Source organism: Myotis davidii, unplaced genomic scaffold, assembly GCF_000327345.1.
Source record: "Myotis davidii unplaced genomic scaffold, ASM32734v1 scaffold743, whole genome shotgun sequence".
In the NCBI taxonomy this organism is placed as follows: domain Eukaryota; kingdom Metazoa; phylum Chordata; class Mammalia; order Chiroptera; family Vespertilionidae; genus Myotis; species Myotis davidii.
The window spans coordinates 933,533-952,464 of record NW_006296221.1 but is presented as its reverse complement, the minus strand read 5'-3'; positions in this window follow the sequence as shown (position 1 = coordinate 952,464).

The following is an 18,932-nucleotide window of genomic DNA, read 5'->3' as shown; positions in this document are numbered from 1 at the left end:
ACTTTGATAAATGTGTGTTCAATTCCTGGACATTTGGACACCATATCATTTTATCATTATAATTTTGAATCAACCTTGCTCGCTTTCCCTGATACTTGGCATTCTGGACTGTTTGTTCTCTTGGTAAATTAGCAATTGACAGATACCCGTGCCTGAGTTTGGTAGTGGGGGTGGGGGTGGCTGGGATGCTGGGGCCAGGATGTGCCACCGTCTCCCCACTTCAGCTTACTGGAAAACCAGAGCAAGTGGGCTGTTCAAAGCCCTTTCTTGAATGCCCTGTCCTCTGAGCGCCCCTCACTGAGGCTGCTGGGAGGCCCACACTTCCAGCTATTTTAACAAGTGGCTCTCCCTGTCGAAATGATGTTTAATCAGTCTGTCTCCTCAAATAGACGTCAGCTTCTTAAAGGCAGGGGCTATGTCTTAAGTCATTTTTATAATCCCAGCACTGTAAAGTTTAGTGAAATTCATGATATGACTTTTTGAACTAAACTCAAGAAAACGAGGAACAGGTAAGGAGGCAGAAGGAGAACTCAAGGGAGGGAAATGAAGGAGGAGAAAGGGGAAGTGAATCCCTGTGGGAAGAAAAGAGGAGCCATGTTCAATGGGCATCCCAACTTACTCTCAGGCAACTAACATTTATTTGTAAGAAAGATCCAGGCTCTCGGAAGGAAGCGACAAACTTGCTAAAGAGTGAATGGAAAGATTGCATGGAAAGAGAAAGATTCTGGCTGAGGGTAACCTGGTGTTCCTCAGCATGTGGAATGACTGGCGTGGTGGACTAAGACTCAGTCTTTGGAAATGGGAGCTCAGAGATTTTTCAACAAGCACCTCAGGGACTAGAGTTTGCCAAGCATGGGATGTAGTATTTCCTGAGTGTACTTCATCCACCTTCATCCCTCCAAGTCCACTTAGCAGTTAGCATGAAAGATTCTACCTCGAAGACCAAGCCTCCTATGTGAAACCAGGTTTGTCAATTTGGAATTCCTTTCATTCATTCTACACAGTGTCATTCCACATCCACATATGTGTACTTACATACACATATGTACAGGCATGCACCCGTGCACACATACTTGCTGTGGATTGCAAGTTCCTGCAGTGCCAGTGCCTTGAATCACTTGCCTTGTCCCTTAAAATGCCTCCTGACTAGGGCAGGGATTCTATAATCCGGACTGAATATAGAAATTCAAAGCGGGCGGGGTGGGGGGGTGGCAGTTTAGGGCAAAAACTCTTTGGACAAAATTCCTTGTATTTCAGACATTTGACGTCTGTTCCTAGATCAAACCAAGAGATATTTGTAGAAAAGAGAAAATGAAAGGTTACTTCTATTTTCTAAAAAAAAAATATCCAGACTCGGTGACAGATGAACTTGATTTGCCTTCATTTTTTCCAAAGTGATTCATTCTTGGTTGCCGAACACCTGCTTTTAAACAGGGCTTTCTTCTCTGTGTCCTCAGGGTGAGCCAAGCATGTTAGCAACCATGAGGCAGGCCTAATATCAGGGCAGGGGTGGTGGGGTGGAGGAGAGTCCTATTTGATCTACATAATGTAGTCATTGTTTGAAACTATACTTTGCACAGAAAGCTGTGGTTAAGTTTGTGGTGTGAACAGGGAACTCGGGTAAATTCGGAGAGCAAGCATTTCCATGGCCAAGGTCAAGTGTTTACATTGCAGAGGCCAGAGCCCCTGGTGATACCTTCGCATTCCCTTCCATGAAGACAGCGTGAAGTTTGGGATTTTCTGTGCCTCCAAGCTTTCCAAGGCAACCCACGATGAAAAGGAAGGCTCAGGCAGCAGAACTGACTTGCAATGAAAATTGGCGTGTGTTGCCCAAGTTTAGTCATTTGTGGGACGACGTTTGCTCTCTCCCACTTCCCTTCTGGGTTGCCTCAGTCTCTTTTTGCAGCTCCCAGTCAGTTAATTCACATTTCCTGATTTGGCAAACAGCCCCCCACCCCCAACCTCCTTTTTCTTGGGTAAAACTTCCTGAGTTGACATTAAAGCAAACTGTTACCTCACCAGAGAGCTTTAGGAGGAAAATGGCATTTAGGTTTAATTACATAGAGCCCCACAGTAGTTACCAGTTTATAAAACTCAAGTGACTTTTTTTTCCAAGCTCTCTGTTTTCCAAAGCGGGCTGGCTGCTGACCTCCAGGGCCGGCTGCCGCCCAGCACGCCGCCCGGCCTTGGCAGGCTGCGGGATGAGGGCTGGTCCTGTTCTAACCCGCTGGAAAACGGCCAGCCGCAGAGAGAACGTCGATTCCCAAGGCCGTTCTGCAATCTAGGAGGGCATATATTACAAACCCAGGGGCTAACTCTCTGCGGGTGGTTTTTACCCAGGGATGTCCACCCGCCTTCAGAAGAGCCCAGAGGAACTGGCCCGGGAGCAGTTCACACAGCCACTTCTGTCCCCGTCCGCTTTCAGGGGGAAGTGGGGAAGTGGGCAGCAGTTTTCATCAGGGTGACCACAGCCTTTCCCAGGGCCCCTTGCAGACACCCCCCACCCTCCACCCCCGGAGCTTGCTTCTCCAACCGCCTTCCCCTCTTGAAAGCTCCACACAGCTGAGACGCGGCCAGCGCCATGGGCACCTTCCTGGGACTCTGTTCAGGTCCATGCTGGCTCTCAGGACAATGTCTGCATCGCCTCTGGTTGGTGGGGAAAGAGAGTATTGATCCACACCCCTGCCGCCTATAGGTCTTTGCTCCGATGTTAGCTTCTCTGGACAGAGAGGACTTTTCGGGCCACAGATGTTGTCCCTGCCCTGAGGAATCCAATCCTACCCTCTTCTCTGCTTTATTTTCCTCCATAACCCTTGTCACGTCCCAACATGCTTTGTACATTCCTTACAATGTACCAGTACTTCTGTATTTTCTTCTTTATCTTCTGCAACCGACCCCGCCCCATGCACACCCTCGGCCGACAGGGTAGATAATTTAAGGCTTAGGAATCTGAGCTGGTTTGTCCACGGCTGCACCCCTAACATCTGGAACAGTGCCTGGGACATACTAGATGCTCAAAAAGTATTGGTTGCATGATGAATGAATTTGAGAAATTTCTGAAACCAGAAAATAGCTATGGGAAGGTTTAGTTTTTGATCAAGGAGGATCTGTCTAAAGGGCCAGGGCTGGAGGTGGGAGATTAGAACGCATGGAGGAAGATAACATTGAAGTGATGGGGGGCTGGCCACTTTGTCATTCGACGTTTACAGGAAACCAGCGAGTTAAGTATCATTGTTGATATTTCCTAAATGAAGAAGAAGAGTCATGGAAAGTTCACATGCAAACACAAGGTCAGACCCAAGGTTACGCAGAGAGAAAGTGGCAGACAGCCTCAGGATGTCTGACTCTTTAGCTGTGTTCTTTCCACTGTGCTTGTTGCGGCTTCCCTGACTTCAGTTTGGGACAAAGCCTGGCAACCTGGCATCCTACACTGGTTCAGTTAAAACGCACAGACCTGGGTTCAGATCCCAGCTCTGCCACTCGTTGGCTGTGACTCCGGCCAGACGCTGAATCCCTGTGGGGACCTGTTTCCCTCTGAAGAAAATGAAAAGGTAGGACCTAGCAATCTATGCTTCTCCTTACTCCTCCCAAAGGCCGGGTGAGGTAGGAAAGGAATGAAGTATCAAAAACTCCGGAAGAAGAAATTAAAACCCAGAAAGTCTACATGACTCACGTGTGGTTAAGCAACATGTCAAGTCAGTGGTCCGGAGAAAACCACCCGGGCAGGAGGTGTTTCAACATATCACAATTGTCGCCTCTTCTCCAAACCACATCGTTTCTATGGCTCAGAGGAGATATTAAGATAGCATGCTAACTTTGAGCTGTTAGAAATGTAAAGTGTCTATTTTTAAAGTCTTTGATTTAAAGCACGTTCTGGAAGGTGACTAATACAAAGCCTTAGAATTTGTGGCATGCTAGATGAGCTCAGAGGGTTAAGGGTTCTGTGTGGGCCAGGGTGGCTGGACGTGAGGGTTAATGCTGCATGTTCTGTTGACCTGGAATGACGCAATCCACAGAAGTCTATTAAAATACAATCTACAGAAAATCTACAGTCGCCTTGGGCTGTAGGCTTGTCCTTGCTCTGTTGTTACACATTGGAATGCTGTCTCTGATGATCACTTGTCTACTTATTGGTTTGCTGGCTAAATGCTATATGTGAAACACTTAGAATCGTTTAAATTCGTGAGAGAAAGGCAAGTCTTTGCTTCACCAGGACATCAGACCCTCAGTAGTGGCTTTGAGTGTTTGATGCACAGACTGTGTTAACAAATATCTTTAAATAAGCAAACTTAAAGTTAGGTTTCGTGTCCCTGTATCTTCAGAGATATGTTATTTTAGCAAAAGAAAATCCTTCTCTCTGTTTTCCTTGCAGCAACGACCGAATGAAATAACATCCTCCTTCTTCAGCCTATGAAATCAGCTGTGAATTTCTCCCCCCTTTTGGCGAGATAGTATTTTTTATCTTTGCTGGCACAGAATCATCAGGCCACATAGTTTTCTAGAAGTGAAAAAGCCAAGCTTGTAAAAATTGGACTCTGATCCTTCTCTGTAAAACTAGGACTCATGGAAAACCCAACATTAATGGAATTCCTTAGTGTATGTTTAGGAATCTCTGCTCCACCCCCTGCACCACCCGACCAGAGCTTCTCTCCTCTCGGGTTGGGGACTAGGTTGTAAGACTGAGGGCCATGGAGTCTGGGTTCTCCAATGCATGGCTCCTAAGGGCCAACCTGGCCGAGCAAGAAAGTTGGGGCGGCCCCATGGAAAGTCATATTTGTGTGGAGGAAGGTGTGGACGACACACAGCCCTACAGTGGAGGGAGCGCTGTCCATCTCTTTGGTGAGAGATAAAGCTATCTTGGACGGCAGCAGGGATGGAGGAAAAGATGGCAAGTGTTAGCAGAAGGGAGAGACGGTCTGTACTTAGGGGCTCGTATTTTCCACTGAGAGAAATGCCCTCCTGGCCTTCTTTAGCCCCAAAAGCCCACAGGCAGGGTTTTGCTGGCACGCTTAGTGTTTTTGAATGTATTACTTTTCCCCATAGGTTTCTGTCATGCTTTTAAAAATTGGATTCAGCATCTTTGCAAGTTATTTGTGCATATCTTCATATTCTTTTTCCTAGTTGCTGGTTATTTTATCTATCTATCTATCTATCTATCTATCTATCTATCTATCTATCTATCATCTATCTATCTCTTGTTTTGCCAGCTACTAGCTCCTATGATGAATATTTATTGAGTATCTATTATGTGCTAAGCACCCTATATGGTATTGTGATTGGGAATGCCCAGGCATTGACATCCTAATTAGGAGTTCTTCATAATTTTGCCCCATCCCCTCTCTCTGCTGCCTTTGCCTTCTAGTTACTTTATCACGAATTCTTCATGTTCATCTTCAATTTTTCATCTAAAGACAAGGTTTCAATATATAATTTTCAAAAAGGTAAAGTCTTGACCCTTGAACAAATATAACATAACCACATTCTCAAGACTTTAACTCATTCATTCACGAGGGAAACAAAAAGATGTTAAAAGCAGTTCAAAGGACAATGTGAAGAACAAATATATATGTAGGCAATGTGGAATGCTAAAAGAATTTACTAATACACAGATGTGAAATTGCCTGGCACATAGTAGGTACTCAATGAATCTTAGCTATTTATTTGTGTAAATGTCTGTCAGACCTGGCAGTTCTTCATAACTATCACTAAATTACACCCGATTCGACAGAAGTGAGGCTAAGGTGAAAGGGGACGGTGAGTCATGCCTTCGCATAAACACGGAGGGACCACTTACAGAAGAAGATAGGCTGTTCTATAAATGATAGTGAAATGTTTACACCAATTCCTGTAGTTGCTTAGACTTGCTTTTAATTTAGGATGAATCTAAGACCAGACTAGACAAGCGATGATGAATTTCAGTAGAACCTCCCAAGAAGGTAGCAGGTTTTTGCATGCCGCATTCAAACGTCTCATTTTCAGGTAGAGAGAGGTGCAAGGGTTTTTGTGAGTAAAGTTGAAATTGTCTTTAAGGATTAGAACCATGAAGAGACATTGGCACCCCAAATGTCAGAGTCGAAAAGAAGAAAGCCGTCTGGTGGCCAGGAAAGTCCCATTTCTTCCCTAGTCTAATCATAGAGCATGGCACTTGTCCAGGTCAGTTCATTCTCTCTGCCTCAGATAACCGCGCAGACCATACTTTTAAAACTGTTCTCTGAGGTGCTTTAGGAGCTTTGCAAACATTTGATTCAAATTTTATTTTTTTACTGTTTAGAAATTGGTTATTAAAAGCAAATGGGTTGATTGATGCCAGACAAGGCATTTTTCAGAGGCCCCACTCACTGCTTCATTCTCTCTCTAGTTAGTAGTCCTCCTGGGGAGTCCTGCTCTGGATGAGCTGTCATACACGGAAGGGGCTGGCAGGGGCGGGATGAAAAACCATGTGATGCTTTCCAATACTCTTCAAACAGCTATTTCTCATTCATGCTGTGGATTAGGCGCTGATGATTCTCCTGCCTTTCTCCTGTGAATCTTATTAAAGGAGGGCAATGAAATAATTTAATAATCAGCTGGAAAACCTTTCTTAAAAAAAAAAAAAGCAAATGGTTTGGGATAATGGAAAAGTTCTGGAAGTAGATGCTGGTAATGGTTGTACAAACTTGTGAATGTACTTAATGCCACTGAATTATACACTTAATGATTAAAATGGTAACTTTTATGTGAGGTATATTTTATCACAGTAAAATAATTTCAAGCAGATGTAGTCTGCTTAAAGAGTTTTATATTAATTTTTAGTATATCACTAATTGGACACTTCCCACATCCTATCCTGTTTCTATGTAGATTTTGAATAAAACATTTCCTCCCATTTCTATGTATTTAAACAGTATCCCGAGATCGAAGGGTGACTTTTTAAAAATTGTTACCATATGCAACTACATTTACACCCAAATCGATATTTTCTTAATATTTACTGAGTAACAAAAACTAAATACAAAAACACATTAGATGATGAGGCCATCAGTATTTTCCATTAGGTCCCATTTCTAAATGTTTGTATTAAACAAAAACAGCCCCTTGGAATGACATTATAATAAGGAGCTGTTTTAATTTTAACATATACAAAACAATTTATGCTAAAGATGCCATTTTAATCTGTTGTATTTTACGGTAGTGTTGAGAGTCCCATTGCTTAGGGGAAAAAGCTTGAAACCACTCTCCTACATCATCTTAAAATTCTCTCTGACTTGTTTATTATAATTTTAAAATATTTAGTGTTTGAGAAAGATTTATATTCTGTGGGTTGCTTTTAGCATCCAATGAAAACAAAATATAAGAAAATGTGTATTTATCTTCAGAATAGGCAAATCAAAAAGATGGAATTATTCAATATGCTTATCCCCTATCTTCCACTGGCTACATGTAAACAAGGAGTTCTAATTTCTTGATGTCTGGCAGAAGAATTATGCTAATTTAATAGCTCTTTGTCTTGGTCTTGTGAAGTTATTTCTTAAAACTCTTTTGTTCTAATTTAATTCTCCCTTTCTATCTGAGTTGTACAGTCCTTTCAAAGAAAGTGCTTCATCCTTTCCAAATTATCTAGATCAAGAAGGACCTCCCACCACAAATTTTCATGCAAACTCTATGTGAGTTTATCTAGGGAGCCCATCATAGTTTTATGCAATCCTCAAAGGATTCTGCGAGTTGTAAATAATTGCCTTCATCCTTAATCCTCCTTTTCTTTTTGCTAATGTAAATTTTGCCTATGAATCATCTAAAGGGGAATTTTGCTATGACCAGTAGGATCAGGTCACCAAGAGAAACAAATGAACATGACCATGTCTGGTGCATTTATTTCTTCTGGGATAAATTGCCAATACCATTTAAAATTCTCACACTATGATGAGATGGCACTTGAATGTTAATTTCCAGTTTAGTATTAAATATGAGAACATAGAAAATCATCTGAGGGGAAAAATAAACTGATGCAAGAGAGTTTAGTGATATATTTTATATTCAATTCAAATAAACACTTAAGAAATTTAAATTATGACCTAAAAAAATGAGCTTGATCTATTTCATAATAGTTTAATATTATAATAGAGTCCTGGCCAGGTGGCTCAGTTGGTAGGAGCATTATCTCAATCTGCCAGGGTTGCAAGTTCTGTCCCAGGTCAAGGCACATGAAATAATCAACCAATGAATGCAGAAATAAGTGGAACAACAATTCAATCTCTCTCTCTCTCTCTCTCTCTGTCTCTCTCTCTCTCTCTCTCCCCCTTCCTCCACCCCTCCCTCCCTCCACCCCTCTAGAAATCAATCAATAAATTACAAAATTTTGAAATATTATAATAGAAGGACATATTTAGTTGTGTTCAGGAAAATACTGTCCCTTTGTGTTTTTTTTAAGTGTAGACTCTTTTTTCAAAAGTTTATCTTTGCCGAAACCGGTTTGGCTCAGTGGATAGAGCGTCGGCCTGTGGACTGAAAGGTCCCAGGTTTGATTCCGGTCAAGGGCATGTACCTGGGTTGCGGGCACATCCCCAGTGGGAGATGTGCAGGAGGCAGCTGATCGATGCTTCTCTCTCATCGATGTTTCTAACTCTCTATCTCTCTCCCTTCCTGTCTGTAAAAAATCAATAAAATATATTTTTTTAAAAAGTTTATCTTTATTATTGCAAGTATTACAGATGTCCCCTTTTTGCCCCCCATTGACCTCCTCTTTGCCACTCCTACCTCCTTCCCAGGTCTTCGAGCACTATTGTCTGTGCCCATGGATTATGCATATATGCATATAAATTATTTGGCTAATCTCTTCCCAGCCCCTGCTCCCTTCCCTCTGAGAATTGTCAGTCTGTTGCATGCTTCCATATCTCTAGACCTATTTTGTTTGTCAGTTCCTTTTGTTCATTAGATTCCACATATAAGTGAGATCATGTGATATTTGTCTTTCTCTGACTGGCTTATTTCGCTTAACATAATACTCTTACCCTTTGAGATAACATGGAGAGACCTAGACTCTTATTTTTAAATTAAAGCTATATCATAAAATTTTCTAAAGCAAAATCAGTCATAAGCTACTGGTTTTCTTTTTTTTTCCTATTGAACACATTTGAATAAGCTTTCAACACAGTGATTTTTCTGGTTTGGCGCCCAGAAGTTTAAGTTAGAGGTAAAGGATGTTGGACAGGTCACCTAATCCTCAAGTCCCCATTTTGTCATAAGATTCAAATTAATCAATATACCCAAATTACAAGATTAAATATGAAAATAATTATTGAGAGCACCTCTCAAACTCAGAAGTTTTTTTTAATCATATTTATTTTATTGTTATATGTAATGCTACCTACTAAATCCAAAAGTGAGAAACAAGGAGTGAAAAGAAAAAAAGGCTACAAAATACAAGATTACTGACCTCACACTCATTCATCAGAACAAGCTGTAATGCCTTTCCTTAACAGGTGTGTTATTGGATTTTTAGAGGTGGTCTAACCCCTTCTGTACTTAAGATTCTTCAGCCCTGGACTTCATACTTAGAGGAAATACATGTTGGCTTTGCAACTAACAATTGTTTGTTTAGAAACTGGCATTACCAAGTTGAGAGTAACTCAAAGCATCTTATCTGGTCCATATCAACTCTATTTTTCCCCCTTTTGCTTGAGATGGGAAAGCTCTATCCCCAGAACAAGTTAAGCTTAAATGCCCCCTTCAAACGTGTATCTCAGTGTCTTGACTCTGGAAGGCATTTCTGTGTAGCAGCCCCATCCTCAGACAAGCGTCCTAAACCTCCACACGCCCACCACTGCCACGGTGGCACCCAGGCCCTAATGAGCTGGAATGGATAGCACCTGCCCCCTTCTTTCAGTTTACTTTTGCTTGGTAAAAAATTATCCCCCAACTTAGCCATTTAAACTATAAACGTTTATTATCCCTATGCCACTGCATGCTGCCCATCCCCAGTATAGAAAAAACAGTGTCTGCACTAGTGCTGGTAAAACCCTCACCGTCATTTTTCAGCATCTGCTCCAAGATCTCTCTGTCTTGACATTTTAGCAAATACATATTACAGCCTGGTTCCTTGCACAGTTTGAAAAGAGAGGATAGAATGAAAGAGAAGGGCAGGGGCATGATTTGGTGCCAAAGATAAGTACTGTTCCCATATTTAATACATATGTAGTAATGGCTCCCAGGGTCATGATTGCCATAGACTCTGGAGTCCCTCACTAAAACCTCTATGTTAAAATGGCAGGTCACCAAATGCAGAGTCCAGACAAGTCCTCAGTCCCATCTTCCAACTAGTTGGCTACCTGCTTAATCCTATCTTACATAGAAATTCTCAAACCACCTCTGTCTGAATGTAAATTATGTGTTTGGGTCACCAAAGGAGGAACGCATGAGGCCAAAGGGGGTAAAAAATTATGAATTTATCAGGTTATCTGTAAAACCAGATGGGCTGAGCCCCCAATTGGCACCCGCACCCAGGGTCGGGGAGTCAGAGATTTTAAAGGACTCTGTAGCTGAGCCCCCAATTGGCACCCGCACCCAGGGTGGGGGAGTCAGAGATTTTAAAGGACTCTGGATGGGCTTTTCTGGGCGGAGAATTCTCTGGGCAGGTCCTAAGGGGAAAGAGAATGGTCTTAGCAAGTGATAAGCAAAAGGGACTATTTATTGTGAAGTGGTCTAAGGGTCAGTTCCCAGGCAAGGGGATGTCCATTCAATTATTCAATCAGACCTAACATGATGTATTTGCCTGAGTGGGGCACAGTGCCTGATGCTCCAGAGTAGTTTGTTGACTACATGAATAAAATTACCCACCGAGAGTGCATTTAAGAGGTTCACCTAAAAGTCTGTAAAATATTTTTTTTCACCCTAGCTTATTAATTTTAAAGACTGGCTTTAGACATCACTCTGAGAGAGTGATTGTAGAACATATGCCATAGTCTCTTGGCCAAATATATTTTCCTATTCCACATCTGATCTCATTGCCCTTCATTGTTCTGTTCACTTAGAACATCCTGTTCTATCAGACTGTGAGAAACTTAAGGCCCAGAATTTAGACTTAGTTAAACTTCTTGGATTCTGTACAGTATCTTACAAATAGCAGGTGTTCACATCAACATTTATTCATTTTGTGCAATTTCCTTATCTGAAGAATGCCCTTTCTTTTGTAAAATGATATCATAAACTAAAAACTATTGGTTGGCATATTTTCAGGTAAAACAAAAAAAAAGGAAAGATAGCATGGTATAGAAGAAAGAAAGTGAGTATCAATTTTGAACCATGCTATTGTTATAACTGTGCTAAAAAATAAGCAAAGCCTTTTAGAGAAAAGAACAAAGGAAAGATTACAACAAATAGAAGATGAGGGAAGGGTCTAGCCCAAATTTTGTTATTCATTTGAGCATCTCATTTAACCTCTTTATATCTCAGTTTTCCCACCTATGAAAAGAGGGAACTGCCACCACTTAATGGGATGATTTCCAATGCAATGATTCTAAGATATTTGAATTTCTTTTAAGTAGAACAGCTGGGAAGAGTAAGTTTTGCTACTTGTCCTTAGCGGTGTTCTCCAAGAGGATGGATAGGTAACTTCGGATATTTTATTAGTTATCTATTGCTATGTAATCAATACCCCCAAATTTAGGCACTTTAATCAAGAATACACACCTATTCATTTACAGAGTTTCTGGGAGTCAGGAAATCAGGAGTGGCTTAGTCAGGTGGTTATGGCTTGGGGTGTTATGGCAGTTAGTAGTCACAAAGTTGGCTGAGGGTGCAGTCTTCTGAAAAGTTTCTAGGGACGAAGAGTCTGCTTCCAAGATGACACACTCACATGACTGAGGGCAAGAGGCTTCAGTTTTTCATCACTTGGACCTCCCTGGAAGGTGCTCAAGGAGCCTCACAACACGACAGGTGGCTTCACCTACAAAGAGTGATGGGCAAGCAAGAGCAAGAAGCGACGGCGCTTTTCATGACCAAGTCACACACTGTCACTGCTGTACATTCTATCTGCTAGAAACAAGTTACTAAACACATCCCACACTCTAGGGGAGAGAAATTAGGCTCCATCTCTTAAAAGGGGGAGTTTAAAGAATGTGTGGACTTATCTGTGAATTTGTCAACTTATTTTAAAACCCTCACAAGCATCATGTATTGTTTAAACTAGAGTGGCTCGGCACTGCAAGACAGTGTGGAAGTTATAACAATGGGCATTTCTACAATGACTCACTGTTCAGAAAGCATCACCCCATGTTTTCTCATGTGGTTGTCACAACAACCCAGTGGATCCAAGGCATTAATGTCCCTATTTAGAAATGAGGCAATGGAGGCTAGGTGACTTTTATAAGATCATTCAGCAAGTAAGTTGTGTAGCTGGGAATTAAGTTCAGATTTTCTGACACAAAGCACAGGGTCTCTTCACTGCCCTACAGATGGAAACTTTGTCAGAAACGCCTTCGCACACGGACAAGTGTCACTGGCACGTCTGACTGTTCCTTACTGCCTACCACTTGTTTTCTTCATTAATTTAAATTATTGTCAACTCTTACCTACTTCAGAAATTGTTCCAGGCAGTTTAGAAATAAAATATTTAAGAAAGAATCAGGAGAAGTAAATACTTCTAGGCACCAGAGTTGATCAGATTACAATACTTGGCAATAAATTTGGTGCGTATTTTTCTGGCAGCAAAGAAAGTGAAAAAGAGAAATGTGATAGGCTATAGGGGTTTCGCTCTCCGACAAAAGTAACTATACATGTTATCATTGCCTGAAACTAAATTCAAGAAGGAATTTATCACGCGGATCTGCGTTGAGATAATACTACTTGACACCACTTGACATTGTGGTCAGTATCTTTCATCGTGCATGTGGGAAAGATATTCTCACACCAGCCCTGTGAGTAGACAGAGGACATATCTCACCTTTAACTTGGTGAATATATTTGAGCAAGAGGCTAAGGAAAATGTGGCCCAGGCATATTGCTCTCTAATTTCTTTGCCAAATTAAGGATGAAACTTGGAGAAAATACCCGAATGGATGGTTGATCTGTCTGCTGGACTCTCTTTCTCTTAAATGTCAGGAGTAGAAGTGAGAGTCCTTGAATGAGCTGCTGAATCTTATTTCTTTTGTCACCTTCTAGCAGGCACCTATAGGCCTATAGGTTTTCTATGTTGCTAATTAAATCAGGGGCCATGGATATTTGCTCTAAGGGAGCAAGAAATGCTAATATAATATTATAGAAAAATGTAAAATTGTAAGTTGGAGCCCATGAACTCTAAAGTCCCTTTGGGGGCCAAAATGCAATGATTCTGTGACTTTGAGAGTGAGATGCCCATATGCATTCTTACTCCCAGGGAGAGCCAGTCTACTTGGGCCTGGGTGTGAGAAGTAATCCTGTCAAAAACTTTGGCCAATTTTTCCCCCTGAAAGGAATTTCAAATATATGACTGACTGGCACCACATCTTTATTTATACTGCATGATATAGGATCCTGGAATAGATAACTTTCGTCTGAAAAAAAGTTAAGGCAGGTGCAAGCAGCTGTCCAGTCCTGCCATAAAGGAACTCAAGTGTAACTCTTGTATAATGTGCCTTTTTCCAAGTACTGTGGTTCTGCCAGGATCTCTCTTGAAAAATACACCCTAAATACCCACCCACCCCCGAAGCAGATGACTTAGTTTTCTTCTATTTAGGCATTATAGTTCTTATTAATGTTTCCATTTATTAATTAGAATCCTCCTTCCAGAATAGAATTGCCAATAAAATAGATAAAAACAAATCGCCTTTATTTCTATTTAAAACTAGGAAGTAGGTAGATAGTAAAGTAAATAATCTTTCATTTTAAAAATTAAAAGTATTCTCCCTTGGACATTGTTTATGTGCTCTGAGAAAATAGGTATTCACTTACAAATGTATTACATATATATATTTCTATAATATCTGGGAGGAGGGAGGAGTGAGAGTGAGCAGTTAGGGGTCCTTCTACTGCTCAGCCCAGGCCCTCCTCAAGCCCAAGTTGGCTCCCAGCACTCTCTCTTCCTCCACTGTAGGCCCCCAGGACTCTGCTAGCTTTCCTCTCTTTGATAACATCACCCACCTGTTCTATTCCAGGTGAGTCTAGGTGGTGCCTTCAAGCTCCTAACATCTTTGTTTCCTGTAAGACAGCACTTAGCCTTTGTGTTAAAGAATTTTCAATGCTAATTATCACGACAAAATGTTTGAGGAATAACAAAAATACATAATAGACATATATATGAAAGTTTTAATTTGAGAATAACACATGATTTACATATATATTTGGTTTCATAAAGTGTTTGAATATATTTATTTTATCTTATTTTTTTTAAATCTTTATTGTTGAGAGTATTACAGATATTCCCCTTTTTCTCTTTCCCATTGCCCCCCTCAACCCAGTTTCTGCCCCACCGCAGGCCCTCACCACCCTATTATCTGTGTCCATAAGTAATGCATATATGCTTATAAGATCTGTGGTTAACCTCTTCCTGCCTCTCCCACCTCCTTCCCTTTGAGATTCATCAGTATGTTCCATGTCTCCATGCCTCTGTTTCTATATTATTCATCAGTTTATTTTGATCATTAGATTCCTTGTTTGTTTGTTTTGATTCAATTGTTGATATATATGTATTTATTGTCATTTTATTGTTCATATTTTTTATTTCTTCTTCTTGTTCTTGTTCTTGTTCTTCTTGTTCTTGTTCTTGTTCTTCTTCTTATTCTTCTTCTTATTATTATTATTATTATTATTATTCTTGTTCTCCTCCTCCCTGACGCTCTTTATTTGACCTTCAATTCTAAATGATAGCTTTGCTGAGTAGAGTAATCTGGTTGTAGCACATCTTGGTTCTCCACTTTGATTATTTCTTGCCACTCCCTTCTGGCTTGCAAAATTTCTGTTGAGAAATCAGCTGACAGTTGTATGGGTGCTCCCATCTAGGTAACTGTTTTTCTTTTGCTGCTTTTAAGATTCTCTCTTTGTCTTTAACCCTTGGCATTGTTTATATTTTTAAGAGATCACTCCAGGTTGTTCTGTAGAGATAGATTGTAGGTATTAGGGATAGAGAAGTAGGAAGAAGTTGGAAAGGTCAGGCAGGTACCTAGAGAGAGGTGATGGTGCCCTGGACAAGGATTTAATGAGGAGATGGTACAACTTATTAGATGTGGCGCATAGTTGGATAATTGAACCAATAGGACTTGTCAATGGATTGGATAGGGTTGATGATGAAAAGAGAGGAATCTGGATGAACTATTGGGTACCTGAGTGAGTGTTGCCCTGTTTACTTTTTGTCCTTCCTACAAATGATCTCTTCTACACATTTCCTCTGGACTGACTAGCCTTGGGCTTTGGGATGAATCACTGTAAATAATTGAACATATTTAAGTAGAAAAAATGACAAGATAATTTTTCTCCTCTCCCATTAGGCTTACATTTACTCCATCAGAATGACTTTGTTACATAATGACAGGGATGGCTGCTGTCCAAGAAGAAGGTTATGAATGTGTGTGTGTGTGTGCGCGTGCGCACACACACATGCACATGCATGCACGTGTACATGAATGGGGAAGAGGAATGCTTCTCTCCCATTCACAATATGAATTGCTTTATGTAGTTGTCTTTTTAGAAAGCAGAGGGTTGGCTTTGATGTGATGGAGTGCAGGACTGAAATACTGATGAGATGGAAGAGGAGAATGCTGATGTCAAGATTGAAAAATAAAAACATTGCCCTACATGGTTTGGCTCAGTGGATAGAGCGTCAGCCTGCGGACTCAAGGGTCCCAGGTTCAATTCCAGTCAAGAGCATGTACCTTGGTTGCGGGTACATCCCCAGTAGGGAGTGTGCAGGAGGCAGCTGATCGATGTTTCTCTCTCATCGATGTTTAACTCTCTATCCCTCTCCCTTCCTCTCTGTAAAAAATCAATAAAATATATTTTTTTAAAAAGAAAACAAAAAAATGAAATAAGAAAAACAAGATAAAATTTAAAAATAAACAAAAATTCTGATAGTGGTAGAAGAGGTAAAAGAATGTGCAGAGATTCCTAAAGCACACTTTACCCTACCTCACCCAATTCTCTCTTCCAAAGAATTGGTTCTGTGAAAAAAGCAAGTCTTCTAGAGGTCCCTTCTACCCCTCCTGGCTATATCACACCAAGGAATTGATCACAGAGCTGAGTTGGGGCTTGGAAGAGAGGTGATGGTTGTGGATCTTCAGCAGCTTGGCCCCTGTCCATCCTACGTCCTATACTCGTTTGATTCTAGGATGTTTGAAGGAAAAGACAGAGCCACCTGAAGGAATCCCTCCCTCCACAATCTGGCCCCTCTGCTGGGTTCACATTCAGATTTGAATGCTCTAGAGCAGTGGTCAGCAAACTGCGGCTTGCGAGCCACATGCGGCTCTTTGGCCCCTTGAGTGTGGCTCTTCCACAAAATACCACGTGCCGGCACGCACATACAGTGCGATTAAAACTTTGTGGCCCATGCACAGAAGTCGGTATTTTGTGGAAAAGCCACACTCAAGGGGCCAAATTGCCGCATGTGCCTCGTAAGCCGCAGTTTGCCGACCACTGCTCTAGAGTTACCCCAGTGGTGAAGTAGAAGGAATTGTATGACCACAGTAAATTACTTCACTCCTGCAATGTTCATTTGACATCAGTAATTGAGAAAACACATTCTTCCCATTTAGAACTGCTGTAATAGCATCTGAATTAATGAGCCCAAATGAGTCCATAAGTGTGCAATGGAGAGAACGAATTCTCTCTGCCTCCATGGAAGATCCTTCCTTTGGATCTGTTTTAAATAGAGTTTAGAGGGATTAATTTGAATCCTTGAATTAGCAGTTTCTGTAATCACCAGTAGTAGTAGTAGTAGTAGTAGTAGTAGTAGCATAGCTTCCTGATATCATTGCTTCTGTAGAATAGAAAAGTTGCTAATATTTAGCATGGTGATCTACCACTGTAATTACAAGGACGTAAGGCTGTCAGTCACATCATTACCCACTCCACCTCTAACAATGCTGTTTGTTTTTTTCCCAACACTGGGTAGCTGAGAATAGACCTGAGCCTACAGCACTGCTGTTGAATATAGCTGCTAAGCATAAAGCTGTGAATGGTGTCACTGTTTGGGGGCAATATTTATCAGGCTCAATATCAGTGACTTAGTGAAGAAGGGTAATACTTAGGACATTTATTTTTATTTTATTATTTTTTAATCCTCACCTGAGGATATTTTTCCATTGATTTTAGAGAGCGTGGAAAGAGAGAGGGAAAGACAGAGAAAAACATCGATGTGAGAGAAACACATCAATTGGTTGCCTCCTGCACCAGGGCGCAGGATGGGAAGGAGCTTGCAACCCAGGCATGTGCCCTTGACCAGAATCAAACCTGGGACCCTTTGGTCCGCAAGCCAACACTTTATCCACTGAGCCAAAATGGCTCGGGCCTTAGGGCATTTCTTTACTCATTTTTTCTTCACTCAACTTAAAAAAATAGTTTTAAGAATGCTGCCAGAAATTACCTATTCATATCTTATCCTTTACCTTAGTGCATAACACATGATTTTTTTAAACCAGTGACATTATTTTATATTGCATTTTTTTCTAAATATAATATTTTTCTTTGTGCCTAATGTAAGGTTTACATGTGCAGTTAGCTACTTACCATACTCTCTCTGAAGATCAGTGTCAACAATAAAAGAAAGAGCTGAATGCAGAGGCCATAATTCACCATGCACTCTGTTAACAAGCAGCATCCTTTTGAAACTGCAGTCATGCTTTCAAGGTCCTGCTATTATTCAGTCGGGGACTCAAAGCGATCACTTTGTTGGATCACTTTCTTGGCATACATGGAAACCCAATGTAAGATGTGTTCTGTGGGCAACTGTCTGCTTATTTTCTTTCCTAGACAAGTGGTTAACCCGTGTTTCATATCCTGTGTTTATAGAATTCCAGAAAGGTTATGTCATAGAAATCACTGGTGCGTGTGTGTGTGTGTGTGTGTGTGTGTGTGTGTGTGTGTGTGTGTGTGAGAGAGAGAGAGAGAGAGAGAGAGATTTATAGAGAGAATGTGAACTGAAACATTTTGAGGAGAAATCCATCAGTCTATGGTGACTGAGAATGTCAATGGCCTTAGCTTACATGTGTTGTCTATTGTGTTCACTGTTTTCTGTTTTATAAGCAGAGGAGAGTGAAAGAATACATCCAAGTGGCAATTGGCGAAAGAGCCAGAGCCTGAAACAACTAAAGTCAAACATGCTGGTTTATTAAGTCTATCATTAAGTCTCTCATTGTGTCCTAAAGTCTAAAAGGGCTCTTTAATTAGCACCAGTTTCTAAAATAATCAAAGGGTATGGGGGAAAAAACGTGGAGCTTCTTAGAAGGAAAATGTCCCAAGGGAGCTTTTATGTTTTTCATGTTGCCTTAAGAAAAAAGTTGCTATTACACTGTTTATCCCCAGGAACATAACTATTTTTCAGGTGGAGTGAGGGGGCTATTTTAAATTCAGCATTTTGTTTCTGATTTTAAAATCACAATGATCACAATCCCTAAAGAAAATGGCCTTTCTAATATCCATAATACAGCTTTATGTTTGAATCCACCTAGACACCCACTGAATGCTATAGGCCATGTTGAAAACAGTCCCTAATTCTTGGAAATGGCATGTTTTCACTTACTTTCTTCCAAACACTAATCCTTGGGGAAAAAAACATACCTTCTCTATTCAATGTTTGCTATTGTAATTGAAGTAGAGCCTCTTTTCAAAAAATGCAAAATTAAGTTTAATCCACAATTGAGTCATACATCCTGTGGTCTTAGAATTTTAAAATTTCATTCAAAACACACATTATAAACAAAGTCTCCCAGATGACCATCTAGAGAGGAATGTGGCTAAAATCCAGAAACTATTGTAATATTTGGAACTAGCAT